Source organism: Halichoeres trimaculatus, unplaced genomic scaffold (genome assembly GCF_033239565.1).
Source record: "Halichoeres trimaculatus isolate MK-OKI-2021-1 unplaced genomic scaffold, fHalTri1.1 fHalTri1_scaffold_20, whole genome shotgun sequence".
Taxonomy (NCBI): Eukaryota; Metazoa; Chordata; class Actinopteri; order Labriformes; family Labridae; genus Halichoeres; species Halichoeres trimaculatus.
The window spans coordinates 2,670,145-2,678,786 of record NW_027437198.1 but is presented as its reverse complement, the minus strand read 5'-3'; positions in this window follow the sequence as shown (position 1 = coordinate 2,678,786).

Sequence of the window (8,642 nt, the reverse complement as noted above, 5' to 3'; positions counted from 1 at the left end):
GGAAGTTTGAGAGTCCGTGCATTGTGTTTTATTTGGAATCTTCCAGGTACTTTACACAGTGGCTTCCTGTCTAGTGCTTTCTTATGGACAGTGAATTTACGAGGTTTGGAAGCGGCCGCGCAAAAAATAGACCTGAAGCGTATTCCTTGCGCCAGGGCACGGGCAGTGGAATTTGCCTGATAGATTACAATGAAAGCTAAAGTGCTCCGCAGTACGTTTCAAGTGCGCGGCGCTTGCGGTGGAATTTAGGGGTCAAAGGTTTGCTCAAGTTGGCCATTTTTTCAGCATCAGGAAAACCTTAATAGCTCTCTTGTGTTGTGTTGTACAAGGACCGAAATGCACAAACATGTTGAGTGTGTCATCCTGAGCACATCTATGTGCCTGTTTCAGCACAAAGTAAATCTCCCCCTGCTGTCAACAGGAAGTAATATGTTTTATTTATCATTGAAAACTCCTCTATTTCTTTGGATTTCTTCTCATTTGCGCTCGAAAATGTTTTTCAAGCCTTCACAAAGCATCAGCGTAATTTAGAGCCAGTTTTCATCAGAGGTAGATAATTATTAATTGAATTCTGGCCTGGGTGTATCCTTACAAAAACCTTCATGTGGGCTTTACTGTTTGCCCAAATTCTATCAGATTTGGCAGATTTGTTGTCAAAGAGTGGATGAAGCTAATCAATGGCATCTGGTGTCATGGACACTGCTGGAGCTGTCTGCCTCTCCTAGGCCATGTCCACACCTAGACGGGTATTTTCAAAAATGAGTTTCCCCCCTTATTTGTTTTAAAAAATACTTTCATTCACACGCAGCGGGTAAATCTGCCAGTGAGTGCGGCTCCAAGCACGCCAAACCCATAACGGGCAGTGTTTTCCTGTCATAAAACCCATGCCAGCCAATCAGAATGAGCCCCCGTCATTCAGCTGAAACGTTTGAGAACCGAAAACTCTGTTTACTGGCGTCTACACAAAACCATGAAATCAGAGTTTTCCAAAATCTTCACTTTGGCCACAGTTTTCAGAAAACGTTGTTTTCAGTGACGTACAGCTGCAGTTTCGTGTGGACAACAGGCGTAAAATAAAATATATGCGGTTTACCAAATACCTGGCTATGTGTGGACTTGGCCCTAGACTCCACCCTTCTGCTCATTCTCATGTTCACACCTGTTACCTGTTTGCTAATCACCTGCCAGTATTTTACCCAGTCAGTTTTTGTTGTTGCTGCCAGTTCGTTGTTTGTGCTCCCGCCTGCTTCCTTCCAGCCTTTTGTAGTGTTCCAGCCTGGTATGACCTCTGCCTGTTTATCTATTTGGAATTTGCCTGACATTTTTGTATTTTTGTCTGTATTCACTCTGATTTCTTGATTTTTGAACACTGCCAGTAAAACCTTGTTTTGGATTTTGCCTTTTGATTTTGTTCTTTTGCCTGTAGGACTGTTTTTGGATTCTGAAAGACTGTATTTGCCCTTTTTGGCAGTGTGAATTAAAGAACTGTTTTTACCCCTGATTTCTGTCACTGCATCAATCTGCACTTGGGTTCCTTCAGAACTGTGACATCTGGGGGCATGTAATTATAATCATTATTGCTTATTTTCCTTTGTCAAAAAAATTAAACTTTTTGGCGAGAGTAAAAAACATAATTCCAGTCTGGAACACTCTCATCATACACCGAACCATTTATTGCCAAATGGATATAGTTACAACTCACTAGCAAGGACCACACATCAACAATGCGTTAAAACGTTAATTTACAAATGTGTGAATGTGTTTGTGGTGACGTTGTGGGGATACTCCGAAAGGAAGTCCGCCATAGCTCCCGGGCACGACAGACCCCCAAAAATAGTGAGGATTGATCATTGGAAGTGAGATTGTGCCGATTTAAGATCTTTGAGATCGGAACAAATGTAATGGTGTCATGCTTGTGAAGACCAGCGACCCATGATTTGAATGGCGCATTCTGGAATGCTGCTGTGTGCGGCTGAAGTGGCGGCCCCGTTTCTGAAAGAATGGCCTGAGTAGTGTGTGGGGGAGATGCCTGACTGAGATAGAACCTGACAGAGGTGAAGGTGAAACCAGAAACGTGTAGCGACTTGACCAGGTTCAGAGACAAAAAGAGGTTCCTCTAGGGATTTGCATTGGGATTTCCTGACCTGCAGGAAGTTTGAAAGTGTTATGAAAGGATTGATGGGTGCGTGGGTGTCGAAATAAAAGATAGGAGTAAGGTGACTGAACTGGTTTGTTTTTGATCTTTTAAGATAGAAAACGATTGTATCTGATGAGAAAGGAGACAGATCTGAAATGCATGCGTGTCTAAGTGGATCAAAGCAGAGGGTAGAAGCGGTGAATTCGGAGCATCTCAGAAAGCCGAAGAAGGAGAGGATAAACATGGCTTCTGGAGTTTGCGCGACAAAACGATTTGTGTAACATGATTGAATGGTATGAATGCATGTGGAAAGAACATAAAAGGTGAGTGGGAGGCGGCAAGGCATTTTGACAGGCTCTTGATGTACGAGTCCCTGAAGAAGCAAGGTTACTTGATGGTGGTTGTGAGCTAGACCTGGGTTACCGGTGATGAGTTTGGAGAAGAAACTGATGCCGCTGAGATAGACTTTAATGGTCTGGGTCGTGATTCTAAGACAGGAATGTGCAAAGGTTATGAAACTGGTCATGGTTATGAGGTCGAAGGACGGGAAAGGTATGTGGTACTGATGATGAAAGTTCCAAAAGCATGTCCATGCTGACCGGTAGGAAGACAGAGTTGTTTGAGAAAGACTGTTTATAATAGAATTACGGGACTTGATGAGCAAGGGAAAGAGAGCAGGATTTATAGGATGAATATCAGTGCCGAATATGGACGAACCGGAGTTAGGTGCTTGTCTGCAAATGGGGCCAAGCTTCTGAACTTCTGGTAGAAGTAAGAGAATCAAGAGAGTGTGTCAGCTATTGCATTGGAATGACCAGGAATGTGAACAGCTTCGGTGGATGTAATGATGTGTGAATGAATGCCACATCAGACGACGGATGACGGGCATGATAGAGGGAGCATTAGAACTACCTTTGTTTATAATGTCTACAGCTGCAAGGTTGTCGGAATGAATGAGGATGGACTTACAGGACCATTCGTGACTCTAAAGAATGGCTGCTGCGACAATAGGATAGATTTCAAAGAGGGAAGAGGATCCTGTCTGACAATTGCTGTTAAACTCAGGGGGGGGGGCATTCCCCTGATTCCCCTGCTTCCCCTGCAAACCATCTTCCATTATAGTAACCCCCAAAACCAAGAGAGGGAGCAGCATCTGTAAACAAATGGATGTCAGCTGAAAGGGTTGGTTTAGTCTCACAGAAGAAGAAAATTCTGTTCCAGTTAGCCAGTAGGTTCAGCCAAAAGTGTAGTTCTGCTCGGCTTGGATGGTTGAGGTGGGAGATGAAAGCTCTGCCCCGGGGAATGATTCGCATGGCGAAATTGAGATGGCCAAGAAGAGAGAGGAGTTGACGTTTGGTGCAGCTAGGTGCAAGGAGAAAATAAGAGATTGGAAAACAGATGCGTTTGAGCTTGTCAGATGGGAGTGAGGCTCATACACATTCTCTAAAGATCTCTCACCCACAACACTGACGATGATAAATACATCAAAGTCAAAGCCATATATTGTGGTCAAATGCAGAACTGCAAGCTTGCCCATGGATGCTTTCGTCAGGGGCCACACTTCATCCCGATACATGACTTCTTGATGAGGCAGATCTTGCTGCACATGAGGTGGTTTAAACAAACCCCGACGGGCGCACTGACCAACGAAGGGCCGCTTATTGCTGCTTGCGTCTTTAATTTTGTTTTGTTTTTCAAGGTTTGTGCTGAATCCCACCAAATCACAAACATAAACCTTAGGCACCAGTTTTCTCCAGAGCAAGAACCAGAACTTCTGTTGATCCACAGACAGAAAGCAGGATGCGCTGGCAAGACATCCGAAGCATTGCACAACAGATTCAAGCTGCATGATCTGGCAAACAGTATATGATATTGGTCTAGTTTAGTATCTACAAAGGATAGTTAAGACTGAATTTCACAATATTGTTGTTATGCAAAGATGGAACCACAAGTTAAGATCATCATCCATAACTTAAAACTTAAATCAGTCCTTGACATAAAGAACACTAATTGTACCATAAAGTGGAAATTCTGTCTGTTCTTTCACAAAGTACAATAACATACTGAGATCTAGTGGATCAGGATCTGCACTAAGTGTAAAATTTTCTTGTCCTTTCAGCAAATACAGGATTTTGACATCAAATGCAACACAGCTGTTGGGCCTTCTTAGCTTACCTGTGTGAAGATTACCCTGGTTTCCAGAAAACTTAAAATGTAAGTAATATGTATTAACAGACTTGCTAAAATAAACTAATCAATAATTTAAGTGTGAATGTTCCCCTCAACAATCCACAGTTATGTTATACTCCTTACATCATTATTGATCATCATCTTTAATAATTTTACTACTAGTCTTCAAGTATCATTTAGTGAGCAACACAAAAATACATTTTTAAAGGTCTTACAAGCAGTTTGCTGAGACTAAATGCTGAATACTTAATGTATGTCAGCCAAATTAGGTTTTATACTTTATGTTTTTCAAAGGGAGAATAAGGTTTATCTGATCATCATTTTGTGGGAAACTGGCCACAGTGTATATCAACTTTTTCTCCCCAGAGAAGACTTTCTTCAGTTTATTTCACCGTCTTTAGTATCTGAAGTTCTATGACAAATGCCACATGATCCATCTGTGCCTTGTTTCATGAGCATCATGCAGATTTACATGGATTTGAACTTAGATACTGGATGTACCAAATGTATACATATGTAATGATAATAATGATAGTAATAATTTTTATTTGTAAAGCACTTTATATTCAAATAATCTCAAAGTGCAACAGAGCAACAGATAAAAACTATACAACACAATAATTAAAATTAAAAGGGGGAGCCTCTAGCTAAGTAAAAGCTTTCCTAAATAGATAAATCTTTAGGTCCTGTTTAAAAGCATCTATAGTCTGTGGGGCCCTCAGGTGGTTCGGAAGGGCGTTCAGCCTCGGAGCTGTGGTGGAAAAGGTTCGATTACCTATGGTGCAGAGCTTTGTTCTGGGGGCTTTAAGGAGGTTTTTGTTTCCAGAACGGAGAGAGCATGAAGAGGTCTGGAAGGAGAGGAGTTCCTGGAGGTACTGGGGGGTATGACCGTGGATGCATTGATGGGTGAGGAGGAAGACCTTGCGTTCAATTCTGAGAGGGACGGGGAGCCAGATGGAGAGTTTTCAGAATGGGGGTAATGTCTTCGTGTTTGCGGACCTTTAGCAAGATTCTGGCAGCGCTGTTTTGGATGTACTGTGGTCTCTGGATGTTTTTACTGGAGATCCCAATGAGATGTGCATTATAGTAATCAAGCCTGGAGGATATAAAGGCATGGGTGAGCTTCTCTGCATCTGCCAGGGTGAATGTTGGACAGAGTTTGGAGATGTTCCGGAGGTGGAAGAATGAGGTCTTATGCCGCGGCCACACCAAACGCGAACACGCGAATTTACTCGCGCGAATGGCCTGTCACGCGCCGCGTGAACGCCCGAGTCTCGCCGCTGGACTTTTTTGACAAGCTGAGGCGCGAACACGCGAACGCGCGGTACTGTGCATGCGGAGTAGAGAGCTCGTTCATTTAAAGACCGAAAGTCCAAAAGAGCAGCTGAAAAACAATGAGCTGTGGTTTCCAAAGCACGACAGGAGAGTGTTTGAAAGCTTTGGAGATCACAATCAATGCCTGCTGCCTCTCCCTGGTAATCCACCAGCCCTGCCTGGCTGTTCCCTGCGATCTCATCCCTGATCCCCCGAACCTCCGACCCCCCGTACCCCGACCACCCGATCCCCCGACCCATGTTCCCGGAGGTCTCCCTGGGGATAATAAAGGGGTGGAGGAAAGAGAGGAGCACAGAGAACTTCCATCTTTTCCCTGGCTCTGCCCCTGCCCCACTCTTTCCTCGTCTTTATCAGGCTCAAAACTCCGCTGAGGAAAACACAGTCAGACTCAGTGATGCCGTGCAGGCAGATCCAGCTTGGAACAAATGTTTTCAAAACTTACATTCAAAACCTGTCTCCTCAGAGACTTTCAACCAAGCCTGCTCCTGTTTTTCCGGTCTCTGTAGAGTACACACGTCGTATCGTATAACTCTGGATGATGACACACCGCACAGATTGTTTTCTCCTCCATCCTCCGGCGGAGTTGGAGGATGGAGGCAGGCGGCAGTTGCCCCCCAACGTCGTCAAAACAATGACGTCGTGGGGGAATATTTTGAACTTTAGCGAATTCGCGTCTACCGCCCAAACGCGTGAACGCTCCAAACTCGCCGCGCCAAACGCGCAAATCGTGCTGCCCGAGGCGAATCGGCGGCTAAACGCGTCTTTGCATTGGCTTTGTATGTAATCGCGCCGCAAATTCGCGTATGGTGTGGCCGCACCATTACAGAGGTGCTTGATGTGGGTGTCAAAGTTTAGTTGTGGGTCAATTTTGATACCCAAGTTAGTGACAGAAGGGGGATGTCTTGGCCGGAAAAGCTTACACTGGTGATGGTGGAACAGTGAAGTTGATGTGGTGTTCCAACTAGGATAGCTTCTGTTTTGTTACAGTTTAACTGGAGGAAGTTGAGCTTCATCAATGGCCCTATCTCCTCCAGACAGACAGTCAGTGTGGACAGAGGAACAGTGGAGATGGGGTTGGCCCTTATGTAAAGCTGGGTGTCATCAGCATAGGATTGGTAGGAAACCCCATGCCTGCCGATGAGCTTACCCAGAGAGAGCAGGTAGAGAGTGAAGAGGGTGGGACCTAACACAGAGCCTTGAGGGACACTGCATGTAACAATATGGGTGTGGGACCGTGTTTTTCCATGATCTTGAAGTTGAACTGCAACTGTTTTTTCCAGAACTTTAAAAAGAAATGGAAGATTGGAAACAGGTCTATAGTTGGAGAGGACTTCTGGATCCAGGGTGGGTTTTCAGCAGTGGTCTGATAACAGCAGTTTTTAATTCAGAAGGGATAAGGCCGGTTTGAAGGGAATGATTTATGATCTTGGTGATGAGTGGAGAGATGGCAGAAATGTTGGTTTCCAGCAGAGCTGAAGGAAAAGGATCCAGAGGACAGGTGGTCGGCTTCATTTTCCTAATGATATCCTCCACATCCTCCTTTGTGACATCAAAGAAGGAACAGAGAGGCTGAACAAACTTGATGGTGGGTTGGGGAGACAGGGCTGCAGTGGCAGAGAGTTGTGTATGGATGTTATCCATTTTTTGTCTGAAAAAAGTGATATGCTTATTTCACCTCTCCTTGGTGGTTTCAGGGTGGAAGAGTGAAGGGGGTTTGAGTAGGTAGTTTATTGTTGAGAAGAGTTGTTTGGAATTCCCGTGACTGTTGTTGATGGTGGTTGCTAGTTATTGTGTCTTAATAACGAGGCAGAGAGTAGCCTTGGTTCAACAGTTTACTGGAACACATTACAGGTAACACTTCCTGTCCCTACGTCCTTACATGCCAACAACAAGCCCCGTGATTGGCTGAGGCATGAACTTATTCCACTGGTTCATATTAACGTCACACAACAGTAGTGAGATAAAACCTGGACCGTGCGTCCGTCTGCGCAACTGCATATACCTGCCTGTGTTCTGTGTATGCCTGTTTATGAACAGTCAGTCCAGAGGCCTTGAGCTGCCGCTCAAGGGCACACCCAGCAGCTTTCATATGTATACATTTAATAATTTAAGTTTAGGTAAACATATGTAACGTAAACAACTGTATGTCAGATTATGTGGCTGATAAGCTATAAAATGTCTATGATCAGCACCATTCTTTACTGATCTTTTAACTGCCTTATGATGTTGTTATCTCTAATAGAAATCCTATGCATTTAGGTTGATGTATGTACTGTGGACTAACATAGCAAAGACACTCACACTGTCACATTCATCCAAAAAGCAGTGATGAGGTTTGATTGATAGTAAGCTGCCACCACATATGCTAAACAATTGATAGAAGATATTTATGTGTTATTTATTATTTTAATGTTCAGCAAAGGTTTAATATCTTGATTGGGGGTCTAAATAATGTCCTGTGTTGTGATTACATATTTGAATTTAATAATAAAAAAAGAAAGGAAAAAAAAAAGAAAAAGAAAAACCTAAATTGAATTAAAATAATTGACCAGCTAAAGTTATGTGTTTTTATTGAGGGCTGCTCATTAAACATGAGTTCTTTAAAATTGTATTCTTTGAGTTTGGGAGTCGTAATAATTCAAGCTTTGGTAAACAAACGTTAGATACTTGAGATACTGACTGAGTTACTTACTATTACTACTACTACTACCAATAATAACATTAATAAAAATAATTATAATAATAAAGTTCAACAAACTTAAAATGGAAAAAAAATGACCTAAAAGATTTTAGTAAATCAAAAGTTGATTGACTTAAACATCAACTTAAAGTACACTGAACTTAAATACAACAATGATAAAATGGAAAATTTCAAGTTTGAGCAAGTTGTTCTTTTACTTAACTACTTACTCAAAAATACTAGTTTGTTAGTTTTAATTTTTTGAGGTTTTCCAAAAAAACTTTTGAGTAGTCCGAACTT